At 39.7% G+C, this 20,284-nt stretch overlaps 1 long non-coding RNA gene across 6 annotated transcripts in view; it reads left to right on the top strand.

Moving 5' to 3' along the window:
* LOC118969278 (uncharacterized) overlaps nucleotides 1–20,149 on the top strand; it is a 36,019-nt gene extending 15,870 nt beyond the window's left edge. For 2 of the 6 annotated variants that reach the window (XR_005057231.2, XR_012129371.1), the window contains 7 exons: nucleotides 1,707–1,859; nucleotides 6,701–6,744; nucleotides 6,971–7,740; nucleotides 12,041–12,150; nucleotides 17,273–17,432; nucleotides 18,815–18,931; nucleotides 19,445–20,149. This is a non-coding gene — a long non-coding RNA (uncharacterized lncRNA). The remainder of the gene's footprint in view (nucleotides 1–1,706; nucleotides 1,860–6,700; nucleotides 6,745–6,970; nucleotides 7,741–12,040; nucleotides 12,151–17,272; nucleotides 17,433–18,814; nucleotides 18,932–19,444) is intronic. The other 4 variants (XR_005057237.2, XR_012129373.1, XR_012129372.1 and 1 more) reach the window with 3 other exon arrangements.
* The last annotated feature ends 135 nt before the right edge of the window (nucleotides 20,150–20,284 follow it).

Here is a 20,284-nt window from a genome sequence, read left to right as displayed (position 1 = left end):
TTCCCTTATGTTCACTTTTGCTTCTTCTGAAATGTGCATGGATTAGAAATGAAGGTTTAGACTATTTCTGTGTATCGTTGGCCATTTTAGTCAACCACTGAGCCAACCATGAAAAACAATACATTGGTGAATGCCCCTCGATCACTATTTTTATTCTTATAAACTGGAACTTAAGTGCTGTGACACAGTAGCTGTAACACTCCCCATGGCTCGTCACAATATGGCAATTACTAAAATGGTTCCTTTCCCATTATGCAGCCCCAAAGCAGTGAGATCATGAAGTAGGCAGCGAGAGAAAACAATATTTAATTTGTTCTAGAAAGGTACTATGGGAATAAAAATAGTCTCCTTTCCCCCTGAGGTTTAAACAGAGGGACGTGACCAAAAAACGCAGGAGCGATGCTGCACACCAAACAAGCCCACATTTTGCTGCCTAATTATATCATTTTAATCTAATGAATATAAGCAACAAAATAAATTGGCATAGCAGTGAGTCAGGGAGTAATCCCAGCTGAAGCGACTGAGGAGTCGGCATGGCTTTGTCCGGACATGCAGAGCCTTCTGCTTACTTGCAAGCGACGCCCTCTTGTACTTTAGATCCAGTTAAGAAGGCCTGAAAAGGTGGCTTTATTTGGTGGGCCAAATAAAGGGCCACTGGACCTGCTACATGCCTTCACCTTTGCTTGGTGAAACCTGAGGCAGCGGTGGGGCAGTGTGTGCCCCAGGGCGGAGGCTGCGGGGCCTCCCCAGCTGGCCAGAGTCGGGGTAACAGACTGCTTACAGGCATGAATGCCAGGTTCCTCCATCTCGGTAGTGGTGGATGGAAACAATTCATGGTAATATTCTGTGTACTTTCGATATGAGATCAAAGATGAGCTTCATTTTTATTTCAGGATACTAAGGGATATTTTGGAAACATTTTGAGAACAACTTTTCAACCTTTACCATGTCATTTGAATTTTCCCTTTAAAACCACCTTCTTTGAAGCTTCTTGCTCTTACTATAGGAATAAGAGGGGAAAATAACTCTAAAATAAGTGGATAACAGAGACAGGATAGTGCCCTGTAACACGGAGAAAACAGAAATGATTCTGAAATTATTCTAATATATATGGGCTGACACCTGGGTTCTACCGCCTGCTGGCTTGGTGACCATGGACAAGCTTAGTTTTCTCATCTGCAAAATTGGAGTAATAATGCAGACTCAATGAAATAGCTTATGAAAAGTACAGATCGAGCTGAGAAAAGATTGGCTTCCTTGGCTGGGTGTTATCTACCCCATTTGTGATGGCCATCCCTTACTTTCTAGATGCCTCTATGGCAGGGGATTCCCATCCTGTCACTTAGGCAGGAAAGTCCCTTCTTATCATGTGGTTTTCAGTGCTGTGGGAAGATTTCTTTTCTCACCAGTGAGGGTCAGGGGAGTCCCTTTTTACCTCTTTTACACTGATAGGAAAGGAGGAAAGAAAATGTGAGGAAAGTCACTTCTGGGCAATGTTGTTCAGAGTTCGATGGGACCTGAGACAGACTCTGTTCCTGCTATCATGTTCGTACTTCTAGAGGGGGGAGTGATGTTTTGTTTCTAATGTATATTTCATTGGAATCAGACCCCTATCCCCCCCCTGTATTTTGCCCTCAGAAACCTTTAAAAATCAGTAATATCACCACTCTCCTGGATTCTTGTTTTTGTACCTCTCCTCTTCTTAGCCATGGCTCTTAATTTCCACTTGCAAGATATGCCAATAATATGGACACATTCCTATTTACATCTAAGGGAGACTTGAGAAACTCTGCTTCAGTCCTCACAGACAGCCTCTCATCATATCCTTGTGGAGGTTGCTGCCTACTGGGAAGAATCAGGTATGTGGACACAACTGTGATGGAGAAGCTCTAAGCCTTTGGGGAGCCTTAGTGCTTCCAAGAGCAGAGGTAGAGCTGGCTGTTGGAGTCAAAGCATTCTTGTTCAGAAGGTAACTACAGGCAAGATAGACAGATTTTGAAGCCATTGGCATATGTTTAGTAATTGAATCCAGGCGAGCTGATGAAATCACCTAGGGAGAAAGTAGAGACCTGTGGTTCCCAGCCTTGGCTGCATATAACAAAGCTTTGGAGATCTTACTGAATCAGAGATTCTGGTTTAAAAGTAGGTATAGGATGCGATCTAGATACATAGTTTTTTTAAGTTTTTTTTTATGAAACTCAAGAAAGATGATGTATACGTGAGAAAGCAAGTACATTTGTAATGGAATGATTTCTTTCTAGAATTAGCATATGTTGGAATCCTAATTAATGATTAAAATCTTGTCTGTTGAGCAAAGAACCAGAGCATAAGAAGTTAAGTAACCTTAAAGGGATATTTCAAGGCAAGGGGAGCAGCTTAGCAGAGTGGTGGAGGCAGGACTCTTATATTCAAGCCACTGAGATTTGAATCAAAGATGCATCAGGTAATACTTGTGCGACCTTGATTTTTCTGAGGTTCTGTGTTTTGATTTTTATAATGGGTATAATGTCAATCTGAAGAGATTTATAGAAGTATTAAAACTGTGTTTAATACAGGTCTCTGCACATAGTAAGCATTCTGTAAATGTCAGTTGATGTTACTAATACCAGCCTACAATAAGATATATCTCTACACAACCAACATACATGTGGTATATAGGTTCAATGCCTCTTTTCTGGACAGAGCTGGATAAACACTGACAACCTTCAGATCTTTAGACTTGACTTTTCTATGTACCCACTTGCCACTTCCCTTCTGTTTTTACAATTTTTCTCTGGACAGATATGATAAAACTGAGCCAGTTTTAGTTTACAATCACATTCCAGTATGACTTCCCTTAGATTACACTCAAGTTACCTTGACTTAAGTTTTAGATGTTTCCAAATGTTAGTCATACATTTATTTACAGGCAATTTTCTAGTTTATAGCTACAGATATGGTATATGAACACCTTTACTGTGGTAGAGTTTATGGTTTAATTCTCTGAATACAACTGCATTTCCTTTTATTTCAAGTTCTCAGGGAGCTGCTCACACTGGCTGGGCATTGCATTCACACACCTGATGGCAAATAAATCCACATTAACAGCAAATTATAATGGGATTAATTTTCTGGGAACAAGGGCTCAGACCAAGAATGGTTGTCATGTTTTGACAGCTGGAGTCAGGTTAGGATAATCTGGTTCCTCCATCTCTGCTGCAGAGATTACAACAAGGCTATAGACCTTTGGAACAACCTTTTCTTGGACAAACTATAACTCCAGTTTCCAAATGGGTATCAGGATCTTTGAAAGCTTCTTAGGTTAGGTGATTTTTGTGTGCAGCCAAGTTTGAGAATCTCTGCTCCACTCTTCCCTCCCCAACCCTTCTCTGCCCTTCTTGTGTGCTCCTCAACTTGAGCTGTGCATTAGAGTCACCTGGTGAGAGTTTGAAAGTCTAGATGCCCGTCCTATCCTCTTGATCAATCAAATAAGACTTTCTAGGGGTGGTGCTCAGACATCAGGAGACTTAGACTAGGCGACTGCATTGTGCAGCCCATGCTGAGAAGATGCCAACGAAGAAGTGCATGTGGGCATTAGGCAAACACTGAGTTAGCAAAGCCAGCTGAGGTAGGCTTATCAAGGAAACCAGGGAGACTTGTTTCATTAGGTATCTGATATCAGTGTAACCTTTAATTCAGTGTTGACAAGAAGTAACCATAGTGTCTCATTCCTAATTTTAAAGAGTATTCTTTCAACATTTCCTGTGAGTTACTGAGCTTCTAGCCTTGAAATACAAACTTCTATGAGTTTACAATCAACTTCTATGAGTTTGTATTGCATTGAATTTTATCAGAGGCTTTTCCTGCATCATTTAAATTGGTCATTTTTAAAAAGCTGTTAATGTGCTGAGAATTGTATCATAGATTTTCAAATATTGAACTATCCCTGCATTCCTGGGTTAAAAGTAACTTGGTCATGGTATATTGTCTTTTATTTACACTGTTTCATTTTTGAAATGACTTGGGGGCATTATTGCCTCTTTTTCTATTTCTTGGAAGATATTTCTTTTTTGAAAGTTTGGGAGAATTTGTATGAAGCTATTTCAGCCTAGTGTTTTCATTGTGGGAATATTTTAAAATATTGCTTTAATTTCTTCAAGAGTTATAACACTGTTCAGGCTTTGCATTTTTACTTAAGACAGTCTCAGGAAGTTGTGTTTTTCTACTTCCCAGCCTCTCTTATTCCTCCACCTATTTCAAATGCCTTTTCAGCCACAGTTCCTGCTGTCCCAGTTTTTTGATGAACATTGACTCTCTACAAACTGAAAGGTGGCTTCTGCTTTCCCTCCAGCAGCTTTGACAAGGTTGCACACGGCTCTCCATTGTGCCACTTAAAAAGATTTCTTTTAGTTCTTTTGATCTTCATGCCTTTTTTTGAGACTGTTTACCAGCCACTCCTTCCTGAAACTTTCTACTCATTGGCCTCTGTCACAAAATTCTTCCTGATCCCCTCCTATCTCTCTGCATATTAAAAATCTCATTCATAAACTCCTTCCTCTTTCTCTCATACCTTATGAATATTGGCATTTTCAGGTTTTCATTTTTAATGTATTGTTCTTTTCCTTCTATATAGTCTCTTCAGATAATCTTATCTACTATTAAGATTTAAACATCACCCAGGGGTAGATCCAGGTTTTGTGGAGTCTGAAATGAATACAATTTTGGGGTCTCTAAGAAAAAGAATACAAAATTAGGTACAGGTCTTCAGTTTGGAAGTAAGGAGTCTAAAACTTAACCTTCATTAAAATTACAGGAACTGTGTTTTCTCTTTACATCTATAGATAGATGATTCCTGAGTTAGTATGTCTCTGACCTCTTTCCTAAACTTAACATTTGTATGTTTAATTACTTATTTGTCCCACAGTGGAACTTAGGATGTCCGACAATGTGGAGGTTTTAAAACATGGCCTTGAAATTACTTGACATGCCTCATCTGGAGCAATGGGGTTTATGCCCTTCTTTTTGAGTCCAGGCTTTGTGACTGTTTGACCAATAGGAAACAGTGGAAGTGGCATGGTGTCAGGTTCTGGACCTGGGCCTTAAGAAGTTGACAGCTTCTCCTTCTCATGTTTTGGAAAGTTTGCTTTTGCAAGCCAGATAACCTGTTGTAAAAATGTCAAGTAGCAGCCAGCCATCTTGGAAGTAGATTCTCTAGCTCCCAGTCAAGCGGCCACAGTTCACACCTCTGGGAGCATAGATGAGATTTCCCCACTGAGCTCTGCCCAGATAACAGACTGACAAGATAAAAAAATGACTGTGATTTTAAAACCTTGAAATTTGGGGTAGTTTGTTACATAGCAATAGATAGCTACAACACATGGACACTTCAGTTTGCTCCTTCCCCTGTATGCCCAATTATAATTAATGATGGTACCGGTGACACTGTCACCCATACATTATGTGAACATTCATTCCAAATTTTTCTTTTTCTCTCTTTCTGCATATTCAGTTAATCACTAAGTTATGTAGTTTCAGATTTTTACCTCTTAGATATTTCTTTTGTCTCTTTCTTTTTCTCTGTTCCTCTGTTTGAAATGCTTTCTGCAACTCTTGATGTTTTTTAGGAGACTTCTAATCTATTTTCCAGTATTCATCTTGTCCTGTTCAAAATCCATTCCCTGCACAGAAATGCTCACAAAAAAATTCTAACCATGTAACTTCTCTGCTAAAATCCTTTTGTGAAATGAACAGAAAATAATTAAAGATATAGTGTGATTATCACATTTCTTAACTGAAGAGAGACCTGAGTTTGCAGATTTAAAATTGCAATACAAACACACAGATATATTCTTACACTATGTGCTACAGACATCCTGACCTATATCTGGCCATCACTCCTCCTTCCATCAAACAGCCACAGCATTAACAACATTTTATTAACAATGGATTAAAAAGCAAGCTGCCTTGGATTTCCAATCTTCCAGTGGTAAGAAATTAAAAGCAATAAAACAATGTCTATGGGGTTTGAGGGGTTATAGTTGTGTACTGACAAATTCTGGGTATTAGTCAGAATTTTAATACCCAGCTAATCATTTCTAGGTGAGAGAAATAGAAATGCAAAAGCTTGAAAAAAGAATATCACCCACATATGCCTTCTAGAAGTAAAAATGATGCTTGGTATTACTTTTAGTCTATTGTGTCCTATTTACAATGCAACTTTTCATGCCCAGTTATGCCATGAGATTTGATAATATTGTAGTAGCTACTATGCTATTGCAATGATAAATATGGTAGCATTAGCTAATACTTTTTAAATATCTAATAGTTCAACAATATGATAAGGTAAATTGATTTCTGAAGGCTTGTCTAGGAGGACTAACTGCTATTTTAAGATCTTGTTTCAATGAAAAAATTAATTTTTAACTCCTATACATGGAACTTAGCAATTTTTGGAAATAGCTGAAGTAATTTTTCTTTCTGTCACACAAATGATAGATTATATTCAAACTTCTTATAGCCCAAATTCATTTTCTTAGTATTTAAAAGATACACATATGTATGAGAATGCTGGACAATGTTTTCCTAAAAAGGATTCTTTTCATTCCTTGTTATTTCTTCCGATTGGTAAAATGTTTGGAGATCAGATTCTGAGTCTGTTTTCAAAGTGTGGCAACCAAGAATACGGTTCAGTTTGACGACTGGCATTTCTTTTTGTTTTCAGGTTGTCTGAGGTCTACATGACTCTCCTGAATTAACAGGAGGCAGGTATGGATTTTTAGAAAGTGTTAACATTAATATTTCAACATTTGATATATTTTAACTCTTAGTATGTGCAATAACGGGTATAAATGGTACTAATGATGTTTCCAGAATCACATTTTAATTACAGGAATATCTGGACATACTTTCAGCATAGCTTGCAAGTAGTTGCACTGCTGGACAAATTTTTCTTTAGGTGAAGAATTTAGCTATTTTTCTTTTTTTTTCATAGGTTGTTACTACAGATGTGTGTATGTTTGCAGGTGCCATTATTCTAACCCAAATTCCATATCCAAAATGGTTACTTTAATCCAGAAGTAATTTTATCAGGTAATATAGTAACAAGCTTAACAGGCAGGAGCAAATGAAGGTAGGTACTTAACCCCCGTGGTAAGGAATAGTGGTTGTAAGTGGGTCATAGATCAGACTTTGCTTTTAATCTTTTTTCTGTTTTAAAATTCTTCCTCTTCATATGTCTGGGAGAAAGAGAAAAAAAGGAGAACTGGTTGATTCTTGCTGTACAGCCTTTAAAAAACATGGAAGTTGTGAAAGCTATTGCATTGTTTTCTAAGGACTCAAGTTACTAGAAAATTTGAGTAAGTCTGATTTCTGGAGCACTTAGTGTTTGTTTTCCATTGAACAGATGAGAAGCAGAGAGGGTTGAAAGAACTGTGTCAAATGTCAAATGATCCTATTGTTAGGGTTTTGGGTTGAAATGGAAGGACTGGATATTCAGCAGGCACATCTCCTGAGCTAGGCACTGGTTCCTTTTTTTTCCCCCTTTGGTTCTGAGGCTTAGAAAAAAATAATCTAGAAAAGGAAGAGCCAGACAGGATGGATCATTCAAATAAAGAAAGACCTCATCCTACAACTTAATTTGGTTTCAACAGGACCTCAGTGAAACCACAGAAGACTTACATACCTGAGATTTCTCAAGCCTGGGCCTGTTGGTCCCTAATTCTACGGAACCTGGAGAAATCCTAAAGTTCTAATATTATTTTGGTAAATCCCTATAGTCATCTCTTTACCATGATCTGACCGAAGAAAACACAAATGGTGGAGTTTTCTGGTTTGTCAGCTGGTGCTCATTTTCTGCTTTCCACTCTTCTCACTAATCATCATCACCATTACCTTACTGACTCTGTTTAGGTCTTCGACCACCTGGTCACAGAACAGACCTCATAGTTGGGTTACTTGAAGACTGTGAAGCTTGCAAAGTAATTCTATGACTCTTATTCCCTTGAACCTCTCCTTATTAGGTAACAAATAGTTTGCATAGATGTTTGTTAATACAGTCTAGGGTTATCTTTGAGCGGTACTGTTTCTGCCAATTATAAGGGTAATCTGATAGCATTGCCACAGAACTCTGGCCAGCATCCTGGACAGTGACCGTGTACTGATTTATTTCTGCTAACATTGGACTGCCTGGGTTCAGATTGTTTAAGTAACTCAGGGAATCTCAAAAGCCTTCTTGACCATGAGGTATTCCTTAGAAGTATTAAATGGATCAAGTAAAATTGATCAGATAAAATACCTGTGGTTGAAGTTTTACTGATACACAGTTCATCATTATCCAGAGAAGTGCTGAGCAAACTTGTGTTTCACTGTACTGCACTTTAAAAAAGTGGCTTCAGGTCTCCTCCAAGCGATGGTGAGTGAGGCTCTGCTTGGCCGAGGGGTGTTGTACATGGAACTGTACATACAACTGCATGTTGTTCAGAGTCTCATGCTGTAGAGAATTACAGGGTTTAGGGTTCAGTTATCAGAGTGAGTGTATTTCTCTATACCATTCTACCACCTGTTATGATGTATTTTCCTTGTATAAAGTAATTCTTTTTAGTTGGTTGAGAGGGTGCCAAGAGTGTCCTTGGTCCAGATCAGTGTGAAGGGGGAGAATAGCTACTGGCCTCACATACAGGGCACATACTCTGTGCTTAGTATTATGAGACATACAAGCAGTGCCTCTAAAACTTCCATTAATGTAGGTGTAACTCGCCCCATTTCACAGATTAAGAAAATGATCCTTGGAAAAGGATGGGGGAGGGGCATCCTTTGCACAGATGAATGTGCAGTCATTTCCTGAAGTGACTGTGGAAAACAATATGGAATTAACTGCAAGTGATGAGCTAGAAGTGACTAGATCACATTTCTTGCATCAAAAAATATGGAGATTGACAAAGAAACAAAGATAGGCTTTACGGGAGAAAAAGATTTTATTTTTTGCGTATCAGTGGTTTGAGATTTGTGAAATTAGTATTTCCTTCTATGTGCCTTTATGTGTTTTTACCTTGTTTAGATGGTAAGCTTATTAAATACTCACTGAGTATCTACCACTGAGTATTTACCATGTGGGTATTTGCCAAAGTGGGGACTTCCATTAGTTTTTCATGATCAAATAATTTTGAGTCTTTCTTTTTCTGCTTCTGTCTGGGAACTCCTAATAACACTTTAAGATTCAGCCCGTACTTTGTCTCTTCTTTGAAGCCTTGCCCCCTCCGAATGCCGAATGATCAGACATTAATCAACCCCTGCTGTAAATTTCTGTCTGTAGTACATCTGTTATAGAATTTACCCACTAACCATGTTTATCTGTGAATATGCCTGTCCCTTCTTGCTGGACTGTGAGACTGACTTCAGTGCCACAGGGACTACTTCCTCTTTGCCTCCTCCCACCCCTAACCACACTCACTCATCCCCCAGTGATTATATCAGCCTGCTCTTAGTAGCAGTTCAGTAAACCTTGCTCAATACATGAATTGCTGTATACCAGTGAAGCAGAAAGTTACTCTCTTTCAAAGTCATTCACAATTTTAAGAGGTAGGACTAATGGAGCACACTTTACATACATTATCTAATTTAATTTTACTGCAACTCTGTCAGGTTGGCGTTATTTCATTGGCTTCTTCATTTATAAGACTATGCTCAGAAATATTAAGTAGCAAGCCTGACGCCACTGAGTTAGTGGGTAGTGGGACAGGAAATGAAACCTAGTCTGCCTGACTCTGAAGCCATTCTTATTCTTCTAAGTTACACAGAGACTGTATCTTACAATGTCATTATTTGCTTCTTTATTTTTCTTCAACAACATATAATATTGTACAAACACTGACTTCCCCAGCTCTGGGTACATGTCACCGGTTACTGTATAGTTGGAGAGAAAATTTCTCAGTATCCTTCCATTGTAAATAATCAATACACTCAGTATCCACCAAGCTTTTAGCATGCTGAAGAGAAGAGCACACCCAGGGCCTAAAATGTCCTTAGAAGTGGAGAATTTTGGGTCAAGGAAGTTGAGGAAGATGCCCAAGTGCCTCATGGATATGACAGGCAGATCTGAGTGTGTTTATTCTGATAAACATTAGCTCTGAAAAACCTGAGGTAAGTTCTCAGTCTCTCAATAGAAAGAGATATGCCCCCCTGGACAATAAACAAGGGGGACAGAAGGACTGGTGGGAGAATGCCTTTGGATGGAGGATGTCAACTCAGGGAGCTGATTAGCTCCTTCTGGATAAAGAGCTCCTCCCCGGCAGGGCTGACATCTCCCCATGATCCCTGCCTCACAGTGTGCAGTGCTCACCAGACTTACTCAGTAAGATTTTGTTGATGAAGGACTATTCACTGTTCTTAGAGACCAGTTGGAGCCATATCCCTGAAACATCTATTGTCATAAGGAGAGCAGACTACTCTAGATTTGAAAATAAGGCACAGACTATGCTCAGCATGGTTGAGAGACAGGAGAAGCTGCAGGAATCAGAATATCTGCAAAAAATATAGCCATTATATTTTAAAGAGACTCTAACATCACAGAGAGAACAACATGGCTCTATTTATAGTTAGCGAAATGGCAGGACATAAACTCTCTACAATAGCTCCATATGGTGAGAGGGGAAGACGACATCTTTGATTACCACACCTTCCCCAACAGCTAAACCGATAGCCTTGAAGAGAAGGGCTGCCAGCAGCGCACTGCAAAACGACAAAAGCCCTGGAGCGCAGAGAGTGCGCAGATCCCGCTGACAATGTAAAGGCACCTGTGTGTTGTCCTGTGAGTGTGTGAAGTTCAGTCTACTGCCTGAGCTTCTGCAGCTGAAATCCAAGGGAACTGGGCATATGTCTGAAGGCAGGAAAGAAAATATACAGAGAAACACAATTTCTCATAAACCAGCCATAAAAGGTTATTTTCCTTATCAAACCTATTAATCTATTCAGTGCTACCAATTCTTTTGAAAAAATATAAATGCTTAAGTTCCTTGGAAGCACCGAAGAAAAGACCAGCTTTCTTTTTAAATCAAGGATGCTGAGATCATTGCAGATATATGACATTAAGGTTAAACATTTTTGCTTCAAAAGATGTATGTAGTAATCATAGAAATAATTTGAAAAGAGAGACAAGAAATTCTAAGAAATACTGATATTCTCATCCCTAAGATGTAGTTTATTCTTAACATTTTAGTGCATATATTTGCAGACTTACGAAAATGAGATCATAGTGTGAATATTGTTTTATAATATTTTTTCACTTATAGATTGAGAACAATTCTCGATGACAATATGTGTCTTTTAATTAAATAAAATTACAGAAGGAAAGTACACATGTGTCATGTCAAGGTATTTTATTGTATTGAAATATAGTTGACACACAACATTACATTGGCTTCAATTATATAACATAGTGATTCAACAATTAAATACATTAAGTGCTCACCCTAGTAAGTGTAGTTACCATCTATCAACATACAAAGATATTACAATATTATTGACTATATTCTCTATGCTGTACTTTTCTTCCCCTGTGATTTATTTATTTTATAATTGAAAGTTTGTATCTCTTTATCCCCTTCACCTATTTCATCCACCCCTCTTCCCCAACCACCAGTCTGTTCTCTTCATGAGTTTATGAGTTTATTTTTGTTTTGTTTGTGACTTCATTTGTTTTGTTTTTTAGATTCTATATATAAGTGAAATCATATGGTATTTGTCTTTGTCTGACTTATGTCATTTAGCATAATACCCTTTAGGATGTTGTTGCAAATAACAAGATTTCATTCTTTTTTATGGCTGAATAATATTCTATTGTATATATGTATAACATCTTATTGAGACATATTTAGACATCATTTTAATGTCTGTATAGTATTCTATTCTGTGGGTATATCATTATTTATTTAACTGGTGTTTTGTTTTTGAAATATAAGATTTCCCCACTTTATATATATTATAAACAATGTGCAAAAGAATATCAATGAACGTATCTTTGCGCTAATTTATTTATTTGTTTATCTCTAATAATGTATTTCCTTAGGATTACTTACTGAAATTGGAATTACTGGGTTAAATGAGATGAGTTTCCTAAAGCCTTGCCTCACTGTTTTCCAGAATGGTTATGCCCAGCTCTATTCCTGTCCACAGCGTGTAAGTGTATATGAAGGAGGGGCTTGTGTTTCACTTAAAAGTTGCAGAGAGTTTTTTTTCTAGAAATTATGTGTCTTTCTTTAAGCATATATTGCCTAAGTCCTTTGATTTTTTTTTTCCTATTGGAATGTTTGCCTTTTTGTTTTAATTTACAAAATACCTTTATGTAGGAATTAATACATCTTTTATCTGACATATGTGAAGGAATTCTCATTTTTTCATTTGCCTTTGAAGTGTATGTGTGCAGCCATCTTCATTATTTGTGGATTCTGTGTTTACAAATCTGCATACTCCCTAAAATTTACTTGTAACCCCAAATCAATACTCGTGGTGTTTTGAGATCATTTGTAGACATGCACAGAGTGGGAACAAATTGCAATTGCATGACATGAACATTCCTAGCTGAGGTCTAACAAGACAGTCCTCTGCCTTCTTGTTTCAGCTCTGTTGCTGCAAATAAGTGGCTTTTTAACAGTATATTTAGTATATCATGTTTTTCACATATTTGTGGGATATTTTTTGCAATTTTGCTATTCAAAATGGCCCCCAAGGACAGTGCTGCAGTGCTGTGTAGTGTCCCAAAGTGCAAGATGGCTGTGATGTGCCTTAGAAAATACATGTGTTAGATAAGCTTCCTGCAGCATGAGTTATAGCGCTGTTGGCTGTGAATTCAGTGTTAGTAAATCAACAGTGTATATTAAATAAGGTGTCTTTAAGTAGGACACACACAAAATAAGGTTATGTATTGACTGTGTGACTAAAACATTAGAATCAGAGGCTTGCTGGAACCCAGCCCTGTGTTTTCCCCAGGAACAATGCTTCAGTATTTGCTGATTCAGTGCTCATGGTGACTTTATAGACCCTAACTACAGTGAAGAACAAGAATTATATACATATATAGTTTTTCTTCTTCACATGTAGACATTTATGGCTTTTATCCAGTCAAATATTTCAGTCTGTTCTTTAAGGATTGTGTCTTGATGTTGTGCTTAGTTTTGGGAGAACATTCATTCTCTACGCTTCCTGTTTTCTATGCGGGGGGGTACCTCTACTGGAGTACCGCACCTGGCTTTTCTTCAGATTAATGCTTACCTGAGTTGTGGATTTAGGAGAAGAGGTAGCCCTTTTCACCCATCTCATGGGATCTGTCCCCTTCTGCAAACAGCACATCCTCTGGTTCCTCTTTTAAGAGCAGCCCCCCAGCTGAAGGCCTGCAGATGGTCAGCCCTGCCTGCCCCTGAGACAGCCAGCTTCTGGGGCAGAGCGCTGGCAGGTCCATGGCCACTGCTGACTTACGCTGGACTCCCCCATATCTGCTTTCTCAGTGAAAATGTTCATTATCTCTCTAACTCCTGGGTCTATATCTTGATTGACTACAAACTAAGGCAGGGAAAGAGGGGGTGTGTTTGTAGTAGCCCTCTTCTATTAGAGCGTCCCCTGTAATTTTAAAAATGATATAGATAATTACATATGGTTGCTTCTAGTTTTTCTTTAACTTATTTTTGTTCCTCTTAACTTTTGTTTCAAAATAACTGATACTGCTATTGGGTTTCTTTGTTTCTAAAGAAGGCAGTCACCCAGGGAAAAGAGACTAGGCCCTGTCATGTTAGCCCTCGTATATCTGGGGTGTGGGCAGGGAGCAGCTCTTCTCTTCTTCCTACCAGCCTTATTTTCTGTGGTCTGAGACCCGCTGTTATTTACCTGGACTTGTTGTCAGACAGAATTTTTAATTTTGACTTTTCAAGTGCATGACACTCAGCCTATTTGAGTGTCACCATTGTTTCTTATTCCCACTGACTCTTTTTTTTCTTAAAGTCATGCTCCCACCTCTTCATCCCTGCATCAATATGTCTTAGATCTTAGGTGTTTGACTCATATTTGAGCCAAAGTGTAGCGACTTTGTTCAAACTTGGTCTCAGAACTCCAGATTTCCATTTCCTCAAGTCCTGCTAACCTCACACTGATTTTTTTCCCCTAATTGTCATCCCCCATCACTTTCTGTAGGCCCAGTGGCAGCAACTGCTGTACTCTCACCTTGTAGAAAATAAACATGCAAATGTGCATGGTTTTGCTCCAGTACTGCAATGGTTTGTGGGTATCATGGATCCCTCAGCATAGGATCCAGCTGTTGAGGATGTGGGTGGCTGCCCATCGCGGGCTTGGTGGGACTGCCGTAGTGGGCTTCCTAGCTCTAGGGAGGGGACTGGGGGGCCCTGATCAGCACAATTAGGAAGAACAAGATAGAACGCGTCCTCCTCACTGTCTGACATCATCAGTCCCAATCCCCAAACCTGGCCCATTGCACATGCCATCACAAACACTGGGCATGGGTACCCCTTCTCTGTCAATTAAAGGACACAGGCAGCCATCAAACTGCCGATGGGACACAGGGTCCGAAAAATACCACCATCAGAGCCATGAGCAGCCACGCTCAGGTTGGAGATGGGTTTATGTGGGTTACCCCAAGCTATGGACCTTTGAGCACCAGGTCCCTCAGCGTTAGGACAGAAAAGTCACTCTAAACAGAACCAATCCAACGGTACCGGGAATGTGGGATGGATACCACAGGGACTGCGCAGGCATTCTGTCACATTAAGGGATAGTGACAGCTTTGGCACTGACTGGTCGTGCTGCCCAGATGTTGACAGGGCAGCCTGAACCGGGCCCACTGGTTGTGTGACAAGGATCTTTGACTGTGGCTTCTACCTGGGAGGTTGGGCTACTGCCTGGCTTTCTTGGGCTCAGGGGAGAATCTGCCCCACAGTAATGATGATTGGATGGTTGCCCGTTTCCCTCTCCTCAAGGCCAGGTGGGTGTGTAGTTTTGCACTGGTATGGCCATCTGACAGCTGTGTTTGTTCCCTCCTTGGGCCTGGAGGACCTTGGAGCACAGAGAAGCCTTTACTAAATTCACACAGCAAGCCTTAGATGATAGCCGGCAAAGCCTGTCGTTACTGAACTCTGAACTATTTCTAATGAGAAAAGCTGTCCTTTGAAACAGGATGGCCTTGGACGTTATTATTGCCGCAAGGAGACACCTGTGCCATCATCCATGCAGAATGCTGTGCGCTCATTCCTGATGAGTCTGCTAATGTGTTGTCTTTATTAAATCACATGGGGACACAGCATTCCTGAGTGATCCAACCCCAGCCTAGGGCACTTAGTAAAACAGTGGTTTGAATCATGGGGTCATTGGTGGAAAAATTGTTACTTACCCTGTGAATCATTATCACAATCTGTGTTTTCTTTTGCACATGCCTATGTTGTTGCTGGGGCATCTGCCTCTGGTGTAGCCTGTTAGCCGCCAAATGAGCCACCTCCACCCAAAGGAAACCCCTTGCAGACGGCTCACTGCACATTGTGGAAGAGGGGTATGTGTAAACAGTCTTGAGGGTTCGAGTGTTGAAGGTCATTGAAAGGACATGACCACTGGTTGACCTGGTAGCTGGACCCGGGCAATCAAAGGCTTCTTACCCATCTCCCCTGTGCTTGGAATGTACATCCTGCCCACTATTGGCGCACTAGGAGACACTTCAAGGACATAGCCTTGGGAGATTTATATCTATTTGAGACTGTCTGGACTACAGTTGTGACTGAACCCTGTTAATTATGCTTAAGATTCTGCAGGCAGGTGTGGAGGTCTGATTGAATTGCAGGTACCCAAGACAAGCCTCAAATATAAGTCCCCTTTGCTTACTAAATCTTTCTTTCACCTACCAAAAAGAAAAGAAATATCAGAGGGGGAAATCAGGCTCAATCAAAATCAGAACTGGATTCAAACCTTATTTTTCACCCCTTTCCGGTGTCTAACCTGCACGTTACCCTGTAAGACTGAATTTCTTCATCTGTAAAAAGATGATAATAATAACAACAAACATTCTCTCAAAACATGAGAGAACATATACAGGTACCTAGTACAGTACTCAGAGATGACAGAAGCTTGATTAATGTTGGGTAAATATGTGTCTTATTCTGTTTCCTTCTCTTCTGCATTGGGTGAGATGTAAGGTGTAATCTTGTGGCATGTCCATAGAATAAGGGTCAAAGTACTTTCCATACATCATTTGGTCAATTATTCTGTTCTTTAAACCACTGAAAGGATCAAGCAAACCATGGACTCTTTCAGGGGACAGGACTTTTCCAAGGATCCTCTTAGAAAGAGATGATCTCTTTGATCACCTGGTGACAGAAGGTGTGTGATCTCATGTCATCAGCTCTTGAAAGTTCTCAGTGCTTTTGCTCAAGGCTCTGCTTTGACCTAGGTCATCCTTCACTCACATGGCCTACCCTTCTCTAGCATAGCATCATGCCTGGGACCCGGTTTCCGCAGCATCTTTACTCAGCCATTCATTCTTTCCCCTCTCAGGCAAATGGATTAGTCCTCCTCTGTCCCCTTTGTACCCCACTGATGTGTCTCATATACAACTTGCTATTCTCTAAGCTTATTTGTTAATGTAATTTTCCTTTCCATTTGGTGCTCCAATACCCAGCACAGCATTTGGCATATAGTAAGTGCTAAACAAATGTTTGCTGAAGGCTTGAGTAATAACTAATGACTGGAGAAAGGTAGAGAGTAGTTGTGATGGAGATCATTGACACAGGAAATGACCCACATGTTGTCTTTGGGAGCCAGAAGATGCCAAATGGGGCCTTCAAACAAGGGTTTGGACACCTGCTTCCTCTGCAGAGATAATTATGTAGCTGAGTAAGGTTGAGAGGTGACAGGAATATTTGCTGAACCAGATGTTTCGAAGTTTTAAATGGCTGCTTGTCTTCATAAACTGCTTGGGATAAATTGATTTGTATAGTGCTCACTGAGCTCTGCTGGAAGTCAGAGAGTGGGTGTATAACTTCATGTGTACATTTTCTGTTGGGCATATTAAATGAATATTATATTTGGTTTGTTGAAAAGGCCTTGGAAATATTTCTTTAAAATTAATGTGTTTTCTTAGTGCTTTGCACAGTGAAGATGTCCATCATTTCAATGATCTGTCTTATTTTGAAATTAAGGGAAGCAGCTGATTGAATAAATAAACTGGGGAGAAGATACAAGTCTTTCTTACAGTATAATTCCTAGATACTCCCCCCTCCAAAAAAATTAATGTAGACACTTCCCTCTCCAGATGGTTCTCACCTACCACCCTTTCTGTGTGTGCACTGGACTTAGTGACTCTCTTCCAAAGAATAAATAAAGGAAAGGGAGAAACAATCAATCTAGAGTGGTGAGCCTTGGTAAATGCTACCCTAACCAAGGATGAAGGCTATTGTTCCCTGTGACGTCAGGTAGGTACCACATACCCGCTGATATGAAGTGATAAGGGGATGAATTGCCCTTATTGTTGTTTCAAAGCAGGGGCATCTGATATCCATATGGGTTCTAAAAACCCATAACCCCACTTTAGGCATGAGAGCAAAAAAAAAAAAGAAAGAAAGAAACTCAGATTGGAGGACATGCTATAGGATACCTGATCAGTACTCAAGACAGTCAAGGTCATGAAAAACCAGGAAAGAAAAATCATCACAGGCCAGGGGAGAATGGGGAGACGTGGAACTACATGCAGTGTGGTACCAATAGGTTGGATCCCAAACAAGAGAGAAGACAGTAATACAAAAACTGGTGGAATCCAAATAAAGTCTGGAGTTTAGTTAATAGCCATCTATCAATGCTGGTCTCTTAGTGTTAAACAAATGTACCATAGTAATGTAAGATGTAAAAAATGGGGAAACTCAGTAAAGTATATCCAGAAACTGTGTATTACCTTTGCAACTTTTCTGTAAATCAAAATTATTCTAAAATGAAATTTATTTAAAAAAGTAAGGGAGGCAGATGTCTTAATCACTTTATTATTTTTTTCAACTCATGGTCAAATGACAGAAATACCTCCCAAAACAGACAAGGAAAAATGAGCCTTTGTGGATTGCTTCTTTTGGGGAGATTCCTACTGTATTACAAATTAGCTCCTACTGTACCAAAATCTTTCCAAGAGAGAAACATCAGTTAGGAAAAATATGGAAAGAAAACATGAATATTTTGTAGATTATGACATTGACACTGGCATTTTCACAAGATAAAGGTAAACTTCTTTTGTGTAGTAAAGCTCAGCAACACAAAGACTTATAGATTTTTCCACTATTAAAAGCACTGTTGTCTTGCTTTTTGGAAAGCTTTAGTTATTGCTTTCCCCGATTTAACAATTGAAGCTTTGGTAATCTGTGAGGACAATGGACTAATTAACCCCTTTATTAGTCAACAAGTGCAGTATGTTTTTTCAGCGAACATTAACTTTTTTATATTCAATGTGTGAGAAAAGAATGGTAGATAATTCTCTGGCAATCTACCAAAGGTTGAAGAGAGAGAAGATGGATTTTCTTATGTACAGACTAGAAATACTGTTAGCTCAAATCACCATTCTAGAGCTGTGATTAGGCAGAGAATGAGGTTTTCCAATGTTTGCCTCTTTGATTTTTTCATTTGCAGTCCAGCATCAGCTAGCTCAGTGTACATATCAGTTTTCGTCCTTAAATGTGCATGCAACCAAATGGGGGTTTTGCAGAGCTCTAATTGCTGTATGATTTGATGTTACTGCGCAGTGAAGCTGTGCTGGTTAATTGTTTTCCTGACTGAATTTCCATCTCTTTTTTTGTCTGCCCCATTCTGCCTGAAGGAGCCTATAAAGCAAAAAAAACAAACAAAAATTCTCTGAGAAGAGCATCTTTTGCTTTCAGAAGCAGCGTTTGCAATGGGCAGTAGCCTCCTCATCACATGGTGATGATGATGACAGGTAATTGTAATCCTTAAGTGGTGTCAGCTCATTGTTATTCCGGGAGAGAGCAAAGTGAGGATAGATGTATGGAAGAAAAATATGATTTATTCTACTTTCATTGCCTTTTCCAACATTTCAAACAATAGGGTGAGAAAGTCATCTCTTTGCCTCTCTCGTTAGGTGGTATTCTGGTGTTAGTTTGTGGATTTGGATTACAGTCCTTAGGTGCATTGTATGATAATGCAGCATGATTACTGGAGGAAAAGTCATGGAAACAAATTAGATATTTGATTAACCACTTTAAATAATGATTGATTTATATGGCTTCCTGTACACTGCCTTTTCATACTAATCAATAGTTCAGGTGATATATCAACAACAGTCTTATGGAATAAATTATTGCATTACATAATGCTAGCTAAATTTAGAAATTGCTGCTTTATTGCATTTCTCACTCATAAAATGTAGTGCCAAATAGTAATTGAGATGGAGTTAGAGCCACATAATGCTTTGCTTCTCTATCCAACCCAGGAATTGTTTCTCTCTGAAGACTTACAGGAAGGGATCCCCTGGGTAATGGTGGATGATTTAGGAATACCGGAAGGGGAAGAGGGGAGTGGGAGAAAAGAAATAAAAAGCTGGATGCAGCAAGCTGCCGCTTTTGGATCCCAGTAAACCATTTTAATAGAAACCGGCAGGAAGCAATGAAGAGCCCAACTGGAAAAGGCTGAGAAACAAGCCCTATATCCTCAGGACAGCAAAATGTCTCAGACAATCCGGTGGAAGAGTCATTACGAAGAAACAGGATGTGCTGCCCCTTCTGGGTTTTCCTGACGGCCTTCGCTTGGCGGGAGAACGCAGGCTCCACCCAGCTCGCAGTGCTCCAGGAACATCGCTGGCTGCTTTGGGACTGCATGTTGACTGGCTCTGAGTCCCTTATATCCCTGCCCGCATCCCCAAGAATACATGTGTTCCCCATTCCTTAAGAGAATTCCATCGTCATCTCCAAGGAAAACGCAGATGTCCCAGGTGGCCAGACGCAGAGGGGCAAATGGAGCCGTATTGTGTTAATTTGTTAACTGGAAGGTGTACCCTCTTCCCACTGCAGAGCGCGACGCGCGGTACTCCTTGCAGCAGAGCTCTCTGGAAGGGCAGTGCTTGCTGTTGAAAAATACATAGTAATTCTATTTTGAACATTCTTTACAAACCCTAATAAATGTGCTTTCAAAATTCTAACTCAGAAGTTAACTGGGAAGGCAAGACACACATGGAAGGGAAAGGAATCAAATGAAGTCCAACTGGTAAAGAAGGAAAGTGAAACCTGGAGCTGCCCCTGCACAGCTGTATGGGTTGGGTGGTCTCGGGAGAAAT

This window comes from Manis javanica, chromosome 3, assembly GCF_040802235.1.
Source record: "Manis javanica isolate MJ-LG chromosome 3, MJ_LKY, whole genome shotgun sequence".
NCBI classification, from domain to species: domain Eukaryota; kingdom Metazoa; phylum Chordata; class Mammalia; order Pholidota; family Manidae; genus Manis; species Manis javanica.
Note: the sequence above shows the minus strand (reverse complement) of the source record. Positions and strands in the feature narration are given on the sequence as shown.